Raw genomic sequence first — 16,898 nt, forward strand, 5'->3', positions numbered from 1 at the left:
AAACAGAGTGGTCAACCAGGATCTGCTTATTTCATCTCCTTGGAATGAAGAACAGTGAAAAGAGGTCACCTCAGAGGGTCTGCTATGGTGCTGGGGATGAGACTGGGGAATTGGATCTATAGGAACAGAAGGAGAGGGGAAGATCCGTACAGACAACCTATCTGCTTCCCTAGCCAAGACGGCCTGTGGGTTAGCAGGAAGTGCCCCCTGGATGTGGGGCCTGGGATAAAGCGACAAGTGGGGAGAGGAAGGTAAGGAGCAGAAGATCTGTAGGATCCACAGAAGATGTGGGCAAGGGGGAAGGAAGGCTGCGGCAAGTGTGTTGTTGCTGAGATAGGGATGAGACTGGGGAATTGAGTTTGGAGGAGAGGAGGACATGGTGAAGGCCTGCAGTTAGCTTAACCATTTCCCTGACCTGCTTAGCTGGTGTGTTTGCAGGGGATGCCTGCTGGTGGTGGAGGCTGGGATACTGGGATGAGTTGCAGGGAGGGAGGTTAGGAGGAAGATCTGTGGGATCCACAGTGGGTGAGGGCAGGGGGACAGGGAAGGGTGCAGGAGGTGTACTGCTGCAGAGCTGGGGCTGAGACTGAGGGCTTGGGTCCGGAGGAACAGGGTGAGATGAAGATGGGCAGTCTGCCTACCTGGTTCTCTGGCAGGAGTGAAACTTAGTATATTTTATAAAGAAATTATAGTCAAAGAAATAGAAAGAACTCTAGGCTCTGGAGAGATCACAGGCTGATGGGAGGGAAGAAAAGCAAGATTCAAACCCAGGGTGGCTGGGCAAGCGTTAAAAGTGATCCGAATTCAAAATAATGTGGGGGGACTGCGAATGAAGAAATGATAGTGTCACCTACTGTTTACTGAGTGCTTACTGTTTACACAGTGAGTACACATTTCCATACATTGTCACTTTGATAATGCACATGAAACCTGAAATAAAAATCTGAATTTACCAAACAGTTCAATTAAGGGGTGTCTGTGTCCATTACAAAAAGGTTCTTGGCAGTACAAAAGGATTAGCAGTGGGGTTCCTTTAAAAAGCATCTCCCCTAGTGCCCTAAAGTGTTTATTTATAGATCATTAACTGCTTGACCAACCTGCCTCAGGGCACAACAGCTTAAAGGCAACCATCAGGAAGCTGCCTCAGTGGAGGATCAATGAAACTGCAAAACAAAGTGCCTTCAAAATGGTACATCACATCAGTGGGAGGGGATTCATGGACCCGAATGTGCTTTATCTCAGTGGGGAGCGCATGTGTTGGCTGAACGGCACACCTGTGTATTCTCATTCATGCCCGTCCAGGGCGGATGTGGTCTCCAATCTATATGGCTAAACTGTGATATGTCCAGGGTCATGGCTATGTTTGGCTTCCCTTCGCCTGTGCTTTAATTAAGAGGTAAAATGATTAAAGCAGCAGATGTTTCTAGCCCGAGGTCCTGGGCCCTAGCATATCAAGCAGATGGTCGCAAGCAAGGCAGCATCTTTTAATGATGAGGTATTTGCAATTCATGAGCCCTCACGGTGTCCCTTCCTTTCACTCTGCGATGTTCTGCTTGTCAGGGGTCCCATTGTGTGGCCTGGGGAGCATGATGAATTAGGCAAAACCCTTCTGGTTTGGGACACAGTCTTGTGTGGATGTAAATTAAAAGTATCATCTCCCAGAAGATCAAGAGATTCCAGAGTGTAGACTTCTGCCCTCTTACCACCAACCTCGTAATATGGCTGAAAGTCATCTTCCATGTCACACCCCTACCCAGGAGTCAACCGGGGGTTGAGAAAGAACTGGCCTGCTTCTCTGTTTGATCCCTCAACTATTCACCTTGGGTTCATTCTGGTCTTTTGCCAGGACAACTAGCCGCTCCAGGCATACATACTATCTTTAGGCAAGGCATTCTGGCCAGGTACCAGGAAACAGATTCCTCTTTTATTGTCAAGAGTGACCCAGGGCAAACACACACACACACACACACACACACACACACACACACACACACACACACTGAATTGCAGTGTCTCCCTTTTTATCTATGCAGTAAATAATGAGAGGGTCCCCTCCAAGTAAGTGAATGGGAGCAACCAAAATTTGTTCCTTTCACAGAATAGCGAGAATATTCAAATGAAATAAATAAATGATACAGTTTAAAGCAATGCTTATGCTAAGGTGTGTTAATAGGAGAGTACTTGGCGATGCCAGGACATCTAACCATGGAATGTGCTCAGGAAAACACACTGGTCAGAAACACATTTGGCTGAAAGTCAGAGAGCAACTACAGTGATGGACTTGGCCCTTTGATGCTCTGGTTTACTATTTTATCCGCTTCCAGAGGATGAGTCTAATAATGACAGCAACATTTCCCATGGAGGATGTGAAGCCAGTCCAAGGTCTCAGGCCTTTTAGTCTGGGCAAAGCAGAGGGAAAGAGAAAGCCAAAACAGTGCAGGGCTGGCCTGTGGCCATCTGATTGAGTAGACGTGTTATCTCCATGCTTCTCCCCTTGAGGTACCTCTGTCAACCCCCCAGAGCCCTCAGATCCCTCTCTCTTTTGAGCTCTCAGTACCCTGGCATTTCCAGAGAACCCAGTTAGCGGGCTGCAGTGAGCTGAAGACTTTTTTGGCAATGTCCCAGCTAGGAGTAGTGTTCCTCTCCTTCATCCTCTGTAGAGTTCCTATGCCCAGCCTCCGTGGACTGTGAGCCAGGATGCGGCCGGATGAACTAACTCCCTCTGAGGACCCGATAGGCAGACCACGGCTTGTGCAGCGGGATCTGTCCCTTTGCTTCCTTGACTTGTGTGGCTCTAGGAAGATGTGCCATTGACTTAACATCTTCCCAGGAAAACGAGCTGTGTTCATTAAATGGATGACAAATTGTAGGCACGTCCCATTTAAAGAAGTGTTAATATGCAAAAATATGTGTATTTTGAAAGAGATGTGGCACTTAAAAATATATATATATCTATATAAGAATTTACGTGAGCCCAAGGGTGGATGATGCAGTGTTCAGCACTTTTCATATGAAGTCAACACTGGTAACCCGGATGTACTCTTAGATCAGACATCCCTTGTACTTTAATTAGCCTTATTATTTAGCCCCAATGGCTAGGCCAAATTCCATTTGACAGCACTGGAACTCAGTGCCCTATTTCCTTAGAGCTTGAGATAGTGGGTGCCAAGTGCCTCCCCAAGGCTGCGCTACATCAAAATTCCCAGCATACAGGAACACCCTTTGGCCTTACGTGGGTGTCCGGGGCTCTGAGTGCCACTGGAGAACACGTGCCAAGTCACCGGCTGGAGAGCATCTTTAACCCAGTTCCTGGAGCTTGTGCCCGCTCAAGCATTCTTGTCCCTGCCTTTCTTCCTCCCCTCCCCTCCGAGCAGTGCTGTAAGAAGTTGCCTTACTTTCAGAGAGTCCTGCTAACTGCTTATGCCGAAGTAAGTGTGAGACAGCATTAGGAATTTCATCTGGCTTATTAGAAAATAGAGTTTTCACATTTTAGGTGAGTTGTAACAAAGATGAAGTATCAAAATATACCACAGTGTAAATCATAGAGCCTCCATTGAAAGGCTTACATCAAGGGAGGAACCTTAAGGTCTGGAATGGTAATTCCTCCATCACTCTTCTTTTTACTCAGGAGTTTTTGGGCTATCCAGGGTCTCTTGTGGTTCAATATGAATTTTAGGGTAGGATTTTCCCCCACCCTGTTTCTGTGAAGAATGAGATGGAGATTTTGGTTGCACTGAATAAGCTTTTGGTAAAATAACCATTTTCCACAATATTAATTCTACCAGCCCATGAACATGGAATGTCCTTCCATTTTCCAGGGTCTTTCTTCACTCTCTCTTTCTGCAGAGGTTTAAAATTTTTATTGTAGACACCCTTCACTTCCTGGGTTAGGTTTATTCCTAGATATTTTATTTTCTTTGAGGTTATCCATGATCTCTTTCTCTGTATGTTTGTTTGGGATGTATAGAAAAGCTCTTTATTTGTGCAAGTTGATTCTGTTTCCCGCTACATTGTTAAATTGATTTTTTCTATAAGTTTCTGATAGAATTTTCAGGATCTCTAGTGTGTCATTTTATATCATCTGCAAATAGTGGTAGTTTGATTTGTTTTCCTGTTTGTAGCCTTTTAATTTCCTCTTGTTGCGTTATTGCTCTATCTAGTATTTCAAGCATAATATTGAAGAGGAGTGGGGATATTTAACATCTTTGTCTTGTTCCTGACTTCAGTGGAATTGCTTCAAGCTTTTTTTCCCATTTAGTATGATACTGACTGTGGGTTTCTCATATACAGCTTTTATTATGTTAAGGTATGTTTCCTCTAGTCCTACATTCTTTTTTTTCCAAGTGCTAAATACTCTTTATTTGATATTATACATAGATCACAGTAAGTGCCTTTCAATGGTAAAAGGCGGCATCCTTTGACAGGGAATTCTAATTAAAATGACATCATCCAGTCAAGAATAGACAGTGACTTCCTGATGTGTAGCCATTGCCTGTAACAGACCAGTGAATACAAACTGAATTACAGGTGAGTCTTCTCGTTTCTGAGACAGTGATAGAATTTTCCCAGTATTTAAACATATTCATATTCCCAGTTATATAAATTTAAATATAAAACCAATATATTTATATTGCACAAGAAACTTCAATAGGCTGGAGGTGACACCCCATCTTTGTGGAAAGTAGAACTTTAATAAATCCAATCCGATCTTGAGAAAAGGAGAGATGTGATAGGATGTGACTGAAATTGTTATTTTTAAAAAAGATCATAGCCACTTTACTACAAGTCAGTTTTACTTAAATCAGGGCCATCCCAACAAAAACATTGTTAGCCATTCCTGATCTGAATGTTGGTGTATGAATTAAATTATGGTACACATTAAAAGCCATGAGACATTTGTTTTGTAATAAATAAGGCAGTGGAATTACTCATTAGTAGCCTTTTTAAGATAAGCTATTAGGTCTGACCTTTCTCCCCCCTTTTGTTTTGTTTTTTTTTTTTTTGTTTTTTTTGAGACAGGGTTTCTCTGTGTAGCTTTGTGCCTTTCCTGGATCTCCCTCTGTAGAACAGGCTGGCCTTGAACTCCCAAAGATCTGCCTGCCTCTGCCTCCCGAGTGCTGGGACTAAAGGTGTGCGCCACCACTGCCCGGCTTTCCCTTCTTCTTCTTTTCTTTTTTTCTTTTTTTTTTTGGTTTTTCGAGACAGGGTTTCTCTGTGTAGCTTTGTGCCTTTCCTGGAACTTACTTGGTAGCCCAGGCTGGCCTCGAACTCACAGAGATCCGCCTGCCTCTGCCTCCTGACTGCTGAGATTAAAGGCGTGTGCCACCACCGCCCTTCTTAATTCTAGCGAAGATCATTTTTGTTCCAGGGATGTACTTTTTGGGATTCTCCAGATACTCCATCAGGGTGTCCTCTCCCCAGGTGATGCCTTTGTTTTTGTTGGCATCTGTGTACGAGAATCCAGCGGCCTGACCAGTCTTCCTCCCAAACAGACCATGGAAATTTGGTCCAGTCTTATGCTTGCCTCCCTTTTCCACAGTGTGGCACTGGGCACACTTCTGAACAAAAACCTTCTTGCCTTTCTCAACATCACCCATTTTTATTTCGCTCCCGGGTGATCAACACCACGATAGCTAAGACCCGAAGATGGACGTCCTGCTCTCTAGCCCAAAGACATGCTGGCCCATGCCTATTTACCGGTGTCCGTGCCTAGTCCTACATTCTATAGGACTTTTATCATGAAAGCATGTTGGATTTTGTTAAAGGTTTTCTTTTCTTTCTTTCTTTCTTTCTTTCTTTTTTTTTCTAATCATGTATTAAGGGAAAGGTTTTTGCATGCCAATAAACCTCTCTGCGGATGCAGCAATGCAAATCAGACCAAATTAGAAAAAGCCTCAATTTAATGGGTAAAGCTTTCTGGGTTGATTCTCCATCGCCGCCCCTCTCCCGCCCCCCTCCAGAGAGATGACAGGGACAAGAGATCAGAAAAACCACGAGTCTGTTTTCTGGGATGCAGCTTAGATACCCTGTGGGAGTGGTCTTAAGCCTCTCTGGGGGAGGAGCCAAGTTTGGCAGGCTTTGAAGGGGCGGGCTTGGGGGAAAAATTGGGGAGGGGAGTTGAGATGGATCTTCCACCACAACATTCCAGACTCTTTGGGTATAAGATGCCAGGTTGCCAGGGGCTGAAAATGGAGCTTCTACCAGAATATTCCAGACTCTTTGAGTATAGGGAAGCCAGGGTACCAGAGGTTGAGGTGGAGCTCCCATCCAAACATTAAGATGATCATGAGGTGTTTTTTGTTTTTTTTTGTCTTCAAGTACATTTATGTAGTTTATTGCATTTATTGACTTGTGTATGGTCAACCATTGCTGCATTTCAGGGATAAAGCTAATTTGGCCATGGTGAATAGTCTTTTTTATGTCTGCCTATATTCTATTTGCAGGTATTTTTTGAGAACGTTTGAGTCCATGTACACCGGGGATATGGGCCTGTAGTTTTCTTTTGCTTGTTGTGTCTACCTGGTTTTGGTATTAGAATGACACCAGATTCATAGAAGGAGTGCAAGAGTGCGCCTTCTGTTCCTTATTTGATTTCTTTTCTCTTCTTCTTTTGAATAGTTTAAGACAGATTGGCTTTCAAAGTCTGCTGGGTTCTTCTGTGAATTTATCTGGCCCTGGACATTTTTTTAGCTGAATGGGTTTTTATTACTGTTTCAACCTCCTCATTTTTTATGAGTCTGTTTACATTGTTGACTGCTTGGTTTATTTTGGGTGGTTTGGCTCAATCTAGAAACTCACCCATTTCTTTTAGGTTTTCTGTCTTAGTCAAGCACAGGTTTTTAAAGCAGTCTCTTACGATATTCTCTATTTCTCTGGTGTCTGTTTCCCTGTTTATTTCTTAATTAATTTGGGGGCCTCTCTTTCTTTTGGATAGTAGGTTCTGTCATTCATGATTATTGTCTCATAGAACCAGCTCTCAGATACACACACACACACACACACACACACACACACACACACACACACACACAGTATAGTAGATGGAATTTAAGAATCTACATTCTATAGTAAGTAACAATTTTTGGTTGTTGTTTGTATTTTAGCTTTCTGCTCTGGGTTTTACTATTTCTTGCATTTGCCTGGCTTTGGATTTGGTTTGATTCCGTTTTCCTGATTCTTTGGGTTGCATCATTAAGTTATTTATTTGTGCTCTCTGATTTTTTTTTAATGTGGCCCTTAGACCTCTAAACTTCCCTTGTAGCGAGGCTTTCAACAGCTCCAGAGGTTTCGTTGTGTTGTGTTTTCATTTTCACTTAGTTCCATGCAGGTTTTTACTTCTTTGTTGGTTTCTTCTTCAACCCGCTCAACATTCAGTAAGGAGTTGTTGAATCATGTGAATTATGTGTTTGCTGTCAGTTTTAAGTTTTGTGGTATTGTGGCTAGATAGGATACAAGGAATGATTCCAATCTTTTTGATTTCATAAAGATTTGTTTTCTGTCCCAGGATGTGGTCTATTTTAGCAAAGCATCCATGTCATGTGGAGTAAATGTGTATTCTTTGGCGTTTGGAAGTAGTATTCTGTAAATATATGTTAAGTGATTTTGATGTATGATGTCAATTACTCCTCTGCTTATCCAGATAACCTGTCTTTTGGAGAAAGTGGATTGATGGATGTCAACCTGTCTTTTTAAATCCAGTAACACATTTGTTAAAAAATGAAATTGGACACCCCAGAGTTTGGTGTGTATATGTTTAGGATAGTAATGTCTTCTTGGTTAACTGTTTCTTTGATTAGAATGAAGTGTTCTCTTTTATCTCTTCTGATTAGTTTTACTTTGAAGTCTATTTTGTCAGCTACTAGGATGGTGATACCTGCTTGCTTTGTGGTCCCACTTGGCTGGAGTTCTTCTGTTCACTCTTTTATTTTAAGGCGGTCCCTGTCTGTAAAGTTGTGTTTCTTGATCCACTCAGCCGGCAGTGTTTTTTGATTGGATTATTTAGACCACTGGTATTTAAATTTATTATTGAAATATGTGTTACTTGAGGTCATTGTGTTGTTGATTTTTGGTGTTGTGTTTTCAGTGGTACTTCATATTTCTTTCCATGGTCTCTCTATTCTGCTCCTTCTTTTCTTTATCCAGGAATAATGCTTCCTGTATTTTCTTTAGTTTTTATTTGTTAGATATAATTTTTTAAACATTTAGTATCTTTGCAACTTTTTCTTTCTCTTTCATGGTGGATAGTTTGCAGGGTATGTATTCTAGGTTGGCCATCATAGTCTTTTGGGACTTGGAATACATTGTTCCGGATTCTTCTGGTTTCTAAAGTTCCATTGAGAAATCAGTTGTCCTTCTAATGGGTCTTCCTGTATATGGGACTTGTGTTTTTTCTCTTGCAACTTTTACTATACTTTCTTTGTTATGTATATTTAATGTTTCCTTTTTTTTTTTTTTTATTTTTCGAGACAGGGTTTCTCTGTGTAGCTTTGCTCCTTTCCTGGGACTCACTTGGTAGCCCAGGCTGGCCTCGAACTCACAGAGATCCGCCTGGCTCTGCCTCCCGAGTCAGAGGTGTGCGCCACCACCGCCTGGCTATATTTAATGTTTTAATTATGATATGCTGTTAGAATTTTCTTCTCTGGTTTTGTCTATTTAGTGTTCTGTGTGCTTCTTATATCTGTATATTTGTGTCTTTCCTTAGTTTGAGGAAGTTTTCTTCTATGATCTTGTTGAAGATCTGGTCTATGCCATTGACTTGGGATTCTTTCCCCTTATCAATGCTTATAGTTTGAAGGTTTGATTTTCTTTTCTTATGATATCCTACATTTCCTGTATGTTCCTTTCCTGTGTTCTTAATTTTTTTTCATAATCTTTGCTAATTTGGTCCAGATTCTCTGCTTCATCTTAGAGTCCCGATATACTATCTTCTGTTTGACTCATTTTTTTTTCATGTGAAAAGTTTTATTATTAAAGGGGGAAGGGAGAAAGGAAGAGAGGGAAAGAGGGAGGGAGGGAGAGAGAGAGCGTGCAAGCAGGAGGTGCAAACTCTCACAGCAAGAGATAGGAAGGAAGAGCTGCTGGACCCATTCTATTTATAAGGCTTTCCGGTGAGTTTTCTAGTTAAGTTAGTAGGTTTCCAGTTCCACCAGGGTTTTAGCTTGAGTCCTCTTCACTGTTTCTATCTGCTTCTGGAATTCTATTTTCAAGTCCTGGATATCATCGTTTCCATCAGCCGTGTGTGTGTGTGTGTGTGTGTGTGTGTGTGTGTGTGTGTGTGTGTGTTCTTGGGCATCACTCAGTCATGTATTCTCCTTAAGTTCTTTGTCCTTTATTTCATTGAACTGCATCTTTTCTTCTTCTTTAACCTCCTTAAATTCTTGGATAAAGTTTCTGAAAGTTCTTTTAAACTCTATATCCTGGGGTCCATCTAGGTAATTTTTTTTGGCAAACATTTCTACAGGAGTGGTAGGTTTGAGAGAGAAAATGTTGGCTTGACCTTTCATATTGGTATTTTCTGCGATGAGATCTGGCCAGGTGGACTTCTTTTGTAAGGTCTACATCTGCTATGGACAGAGGGCAGAAGAGAAGACGTACAGATGGGTTGGACCTGAGGTTGGACATGGCTTGGGTTAGATGAAATCAGGTGGGCGGGGGAACTGGGCTTGTATCTAGGATGTGCCTTCTGGGCCAGACTAGAATGTGGGGGTAGATCTGAATGGGTGGAAAGGTTGTACGTAGCCTAGGAGGGGCTTGTGGGTTGGGGAGTAGGTAGAGTGGGCCTTGGCAGAAGCCTAGGAATGGGTTGCAGCATGGGAAAGGGCAGCCAGATAAATCATGTGGGACCCTGGGCTGGATCTGGTGGTTTGGGGAGAAGAAATGGGTGGGGAGAGTCAGGGAAACTCAGCAGGCTGGACCCTGGAGAAGGATGTGGGAGCTGCAACTGGGTGAAAAGGTTTAATGCATTGCGAGCAGGACCTGTCAAATTTTCCTATTTTTGATCTCTTTCTGGTGCTTTGAAGTGACTTTTATTTTAAAAAAATTCATTTTAAAAAATTGGATCCCCAGTTTATATCCATAATCTGCAAGAAGATAAATATCATAGAAGTACAGCCATATCATCTGGGAAAGCGTTTCAACGATCACAGAAAGTGCATTATTTTTGGTTTTGAGCTGGGAAAGCATTTCAGTGATCACAAAAAGTGCATTATTGTTTTTGGTTTTGAATAATGGAGTACGTTTCAGCAAATGCAAGCAGGAAGTAAGTATATGGGATATTATTAATGTGTTAGCAGGCTAGGACTATCAAATAAAATATGACAGACTGAGTGGCTCAAACAACAGACACTTTTTTTCTTATAAGTATAGAAGCTAGAAGTCCACAATCAAGGCTCTGGCCAAGTCCCTCCTCCTACCTGCGCAGACCAGAGAATGATCTAGGATTGCCATACTTTCAGTTTGGAATGGGCAAGCATATTAGTATATAGCAAGCCAAAGTAATAAAGAATAAATGGCAAGTAGCAGTTAGACAGACAGACAGACAGACAACAAAATATCATTGAACCAGGTGCTCAAAACATCCAACAGAAATTGACCAGGGAAGCCCTGTTGAGGCTGTCAGTTGGAATTTCCAATAGAGAGAGCCCTGGACAGAGCAGAGAGTCCCCTCAAGTGAGGCTTCCAAAAAGAATAGCAATAGCTAGAGAGGACACCCCTGGATCGGGCGCCCACAGACATCCTGCAGACATTGGCTCGGGGCTGAGGCCGTTGGCTGGAGTGGCTAATTGAGCTTTCATTCCACTGATAACCCTCCCATGGCTGGACTCCCGGCTTCTCTCTCCCAATGTAAACACTTTTTTATCACGGAGTAAACAAGTAGCCTCTGTTGGACATGATCTACCTTCCAGCAGTTTATAAGGATGTGATTTTTTTATTCTTGGACTGTTCTCTACCCTCCCTGTCACGGAGTTAGAGGGGCCAGACCACCCCCCCACCCCCGAGACAAGGCGCCTTGAAGGACCACTTGTCATAGACACGCTTTGGTTTAAAGTGTTGGGTGGGGAGGGTGGCAGCAACCTACTTCCTCAGCCGGCTCCTCATGAGCTCAAAGAGCACACGACAATAATAATGTTCATCACACCTTGTGGCTTTTTTCTGTGTGCCCACATCTAAAGGAAGCTGAAAACATCAGAGAAACTAGCTGCAGAAAGGCTGTCGGACTTGACTTTTCATGTGGGCAGCATCCGTAAAACTCCTTTGAGACAGAGCCTTCCCTGTACGAGGGCAGGGGAACCGCCTTTCTCGCCATGGCTGCAATGGGCCCGAGTACATACACTGCTTTTCACTGTCTTTACACTTCCCCGGGTGTCTCCTTGTGACTCTCCTTGGACTTATTATTGTAGTCCAGAGATCTCTTTGTTCTGCTGTTTCTTCATACATCATTGTTCTTTGTCTAAAAGACATAAAATCATTCATTTGGCCATCTCTTTTGACTTCTGCCTCGTGGAGGCCTTATGTAATGTAGATTAAGTCAACAGTTTCCATGGAGATCGTCTTCCTATCACAACTGAGTGTCTAGGATTTAAGTTGTTTCTTAAAGCCGGACATTGACTGTTCCTTTTGAGCCAATGTGGCTCCCGGGAGTTAGATTTTGTGTCACTGGTGGCTTTCCACTGTGTTAGTTGCCTTTGCTTTTACAAAATGTCTGTCACCAGCAACTTCCGGGGGTTGAGGTGGATGCTGAATTTCACAGTGTTGGAGGTTTCAGCCCACAGTCCTTGGCTCCATTGATTCTGGACCCATGGGAGGCAAAACATCGTGATCACTGGACCACAAGGCAGGGTCTACTCACCCTGGGGCAGGCAGGAGACAGAGTGAGAGAGGGAACAGGGACTAAGTAGAGTCTTCAAAGGCATGCTCCTGTGCCATGATTCTCCCACGTAGTTCCAGTCATGGTGACACCAACCAGGAACACAAAAGCTTGAGAGAGATTTCACATTTAAGCCAACACCATGGGGGGCAGTACTTCACAGCTTAAAATCCTTAAGTTTCTTCTATGTAAAGCTCACTGTTAAATCTCAGGTCATATATCTATTCTAGCAATAGGGGTCTCTGGGAAATGTGGTCTTCTGACTTCTACACAACAGTGTATGCACTGACAAGACACAGACATTCTCAAGCATAAGAAAGAGGCACAAACTTTCTGAGTGGTTAAAAATAACAACTAAAACACAGCATGACCCGTGGAATGATTGCATAAGATTGCAAGCATTTTCCTTCTTGAACAATTGTAACTTCTTTTGAATACGATACAAACTTCTGTTACTTGGGTGGCAATTTCTCCAGAGATAAAGGCAGTTAAAGAAAATTCTGCAAGTGATCACATGCTAATAATTTTAAATGATTAAGAAAATGGGTGATTATTTTTTCTTCTAGGAAATAGCAGTTACACTGGACTGAGGAGGAAAGTTAAAAAGAGACTGTTGTGGGAAAATATTTTTAACATTTGCTGAAGTATAGTCTCATCCCGAAAATACTAGGCCAAGAGGGCACTAGAGATTAGTTCTCTGACCTTCAAAGAATAGAAAGAATTTTAAATATTTAGCATGTTCCAGAGCATGGATAAAAATAGGAGGCTTTCCAGCATGGTTTGCTAAGCTGCCCTAGCTTCTGCTGTCTGCTTTGGAGTGAGCAAGGGCCCCACCTACTCTAGAAGATAAAGGTGTAAGGAGGGCATATGGAAATGCCACTGTAGGCTGTGACCAAGCCTAGGCCTGAGGGGTGGGGCAAGATGACCATCAGACCCTGGACAGCTGTGGCCTTTGTTCCTGGGAAGCAAACGAGTTTAGTTCATCTTTCAGAAAGGGGGTTGAGAGGAGAGATGACCTTGGTTCTCATCCTCTGTCCTCCAACACCTTTCCTCATTGGTTGCCTCATTGGCCAAGGCTAAAGGTCAATGGAGGGGGTTGATGGGGGTCCTAGAAGCCAGCATCCCAGAGCAGGTGGGGACAGATAAAGGGTGACTCTGGAGAGATAAACGGAAGTCAAATCACAAACTGTCACACCATCTAACTGTCTTGATAAAGGACTGAACTGGGTGAGCAGGTGCCACTCGGGCGTGAGGACTTGACCAGGTGCCGAGGATGATCAGATACACAGCAGCCGCTGCCTGGGTAAACGGACGAGCAGGCGGGGCTCTGCTGAAATGGGCTGTGTACAGATGGTCCTAGTAGAAGGGTCAGGGTCTCTACTGACAGGCAGATAGAGAATCTGTCATCAGCCATTCCCCCTTTCATCACACCAGAGTCACATAGCCACTGAGTATTCAGAGACATACTGCAGCAGAGCAGCATCAGGAGAGAGTCACTTCACTGACTTTCCAGCTCAAAGGAGAACATTGTAATCCTCGAACCAGAGTTAAAATCGTGGCTCTCTGTAGGTGTGTGTGTATGTGTGTATGTGGGGGGGGGCAGCTTTGACTTTTTAGAAAGGTGGCTTTATGTGGAAGAACTCAGAGGTGAAGTTTATACCATAGATCAGAGCATGGGAAGAATTCAAAGTGGAATGGAAATCCATCATGAAGTGAGAAGATCTGGACTTTTAGTCATCAGATGAATCAATTCTGGCCATCTATTGTCTAGTGTGGTTACATAGTTAGTGGTGTTCTATTAGACCAGTGGTTCTCAACTTTCCTAACGCTGTGACCCTTTAACACAGTTCCGCATGTCGTGGTGACCCCCAACCACAAAATGATTTTCATTGCCACTTCATAACTGTAATTTTGCTGCTGTTATGAATTGTAATATAAATACATGATATGCAGGATATCTGATCTGTGGCCCCTGTGGGGTCATGACCCACAGGTTGAGAACTGCTATATTAGATATTTGAAATGTCCTGAGAGAATTGAACTTATGTGTTCTTATCACACACTTAAAAGATAGATCTTAGTTTATGGCTGTGCTAAGAGAGTAGGCATTAAGACTCAATGGGGCTGGGATCTCCAGTCTCCCACCTGAATAGGTGACATGAATCTAGAAGGTACATTGTGGGAAATAACTTCCTCCCAAACCAAAGAACTCAGCTGTGGCAGTCTGGTAGTCAACAACTGTGCCTTATAGAGGAAAGCTATTGGCCTTATTACATGGCAGTCGAAAAACCCAGAAAACATGCGTAAGTGGAGCTGCCCCCCTTCAATAGGTAAGTTTAAGATTATAAACAAAACAGTCAAGGGGGACTCCCTAGGTAGGGGGGATTGAGTGGTGCCCATTGAGGAGGGGTGTTTGGTAAGTTAAGGGGGAAAAGGAACATATAAACATTTCTGTGGGCCTCAGTTTACTCTTTTAGAAATGGGTGAACTTAAAGATCAGCACAGTGAATGTGAACAGGGGTCCAGGAGAACTCAGAGGCTTATCAGGGTGAAGGGAGAGAGGAACAGAAATTCTGGTGAGGGCAGGAGCCCAGAAGAGAGAGGGGCAGGAGTCTGGTAAGGGAACAGGGGCTTGATAAGGAGGAAGGAATTTGGTTAGGAAGCAGGAGTTTGGTTAGGAGCATGAGTGTGTAGTTAGGGGACAGGAGGTTTGATAAGGAAGCAGGTTTCCCCAGGAAGGAAAGTAGCAGTTGCTCACTAGCCAGCAGGAGGAAAGAGGTTTTTTTCTGAGAAGTAGATCTTTGATAATGGGTTGTGGAAAGCAGCATGCAATTGGCAGAGAAAGGCAACTTTTATGGCAAGAGAAAGAACATGGACAGGACAAATTAGGAAAGAGATCTCGGAGAGAGGCAGGGAGGGTGTTATGGAGAATGACAACCTGAAAGTGGAATGGGATGAGCAGAGAGTAGAAGCTGAGAAAGACAAGACTTCAGTGCAGGAAGCTTGGATCATATTCCACTGTGTTGATGTAAGGTCCTTTTGAATCAGGAAGTCAAACATGCCACCCTCTGGCCAGCAACAGCCATTGATGATGGGTATGACTGCCAGGCTGCGTTACAGCAGAAACATTGTTGAGGAGACAGGCCAAAAAGCCTCAAGGTGGTTAGAGGATTGTTGGAGTGAGATAGGAGATTCTTCCTGACAGAAAACAGGTCCCCCATGAACAATGGTTCTGTTCAGTAAGAGGGTTCATTGAGAAGAGAAAGCTGTCTACACTGTGAAGGCTACAGTTATGTTTTACATTTTAAATTACTGTGCTTAAGCATTCTATGAAACAAATGCCTCTAACCTGCCAGCCTAACTGGCCCAAGGACAGATAACTTCCTGGAATGCTAGAGGCTGTTGTTCATGTAAGATAACAAGCCATGTGTTTTCACTTTTGTAAATATGGTTTATTGCCTGATTTGCACAGGATGTGCTCAATCACACATAGGAGGGAGGTATGTAGGCAGGAAGTACATCATATGTGCTTGCCCCTAATTGGACAAAAGCAGGAAGTGTGTAGATTTGGGATTTTGCCTTTATTATCACTTGACTAACATAATTTGTGGCCATTCTCTGAGAATCCTGGGTATGGACCTGGCCAGTGTCCATTGTCCTGGCCAGTATTTAATAAAACTTGCTTCAAATTTGGCTCAAAAATTGTGGCAATGGTCTTATTCTTGTCCAGTGGGATTAACAACACTGCTCCTCTCAAGGGAGACTGGCAGTTCAATCTGGGGTAAATGCTACACCTGGCACCAGAGTTTGAGATATCTATCCACTTAGCAGATGGTCAGAACCGAAGCATTTCTGGAGAAGGGAAAGATTCTCCAAACTCAAAAATTCTCACTCCCCCCCCCAAAAAAAAAACCCCAAAGAAACAAAAAACAAAATCAAGGTTGAATTAGCACAGTGGAGAGATGGTTGCTGTATAAACTGACATCATGACTATTCCAGGGTATAGTTAAGGGGAAGTATTTTGTTGTGGCTATGAGAGAGAGCACAGCTAGAGGACAGCCAGAGAAGAGCCATCTGTAAGGATCCAGAGTGGAGAGAGAAAGTAGGAGATTGGATATGGCCATGAGAGAAGAATGAGCAGAGGGAGAGAGGGAGAGAGGGAGGGAGGGAGAGAGGGAGAGAGGGAGGGAGGGAGAGAGGGAGAGAGGGAGAGAGGGAGGGAGGGAGAGAGGGAGGGAGGGAGAGAGGGAGGGGGAGAGGGAGAGAGGGAGAGAGATGGTATGGTATGGGGAAGGGTGGAAGATGAAGACAGAGTGCTGGTAGAAGAAAAGATCAAGACAGCACAGCTGGAATAGCAGGGTTATAAGGAGAATGAGGAGCTGGGGACAGGGAAGGCCATGAGCAGGAGGGAGTTTAGGGCAGGGGAGGCGGTGAGAAGGGGGAGGATGTTAGCATGGACAGTGAAATGTGTAATAGGCATTTGTGATGCTGGGAAGCCTGGTATACTAACAGGCACCACAGATAGCCATTTGTCCTTTCTGCCAGTGGTAAGGGAAATGACTCCTTTGGTACTGGGAACCAGCTTCACAAGTTCCCAAGGAATGCAGGCTTTTGTCTAACATCCAGAATTTGGGGAAATGGAATTACCTTTGGAGCTGGCAGTTGCCATCAGAGTCACTCAAGGGAAGGAAGGTTGTGAAGAGTTGGCGCAGGAAAGCAGAGACAGGAGCAGATGAGGACCCCTGCCCCAGTTGGAGAGCTGTGCCCTAACCCCTTGTCTGGCACTGATGAATGAAGTGTCCATGAGAAGGAAACACAGATACAGGATGAGAGACTCTGGATAGGGCCAGCCTTCGTGTCGGGGGAGACCTGACCTGCTGAGGGTCCGAAAGATCAGAGTCCACTGTCTACTTACAAGCTGGGTTAGTTATAGACAGAAGAAGTGGGCAAGGATGGCCAAAAAACTTTCCTTTTTGGGCCGTTGCTAGGGGTAACCAGTGAGTAGTCAGTTAAAGAGTGTTAAGTGATGGGT

This window comes from Peromyscus maniculatus, chromosome 8, assembly GCF_049852395.1.
Source record: "Peromyscus maniculatus bairdii isolate BWxNUB_F1_BW_parent chromosome 8, HU_Pman_BW_mat_3.1, whole genome shotgun sequence".
Taxonomy (NCBI): Eukaryota; Metazoa; Chordata; class Mammalia; order Rodentia; family Cricetidae; genus Peromyscus; species Peromyscus maniculatus.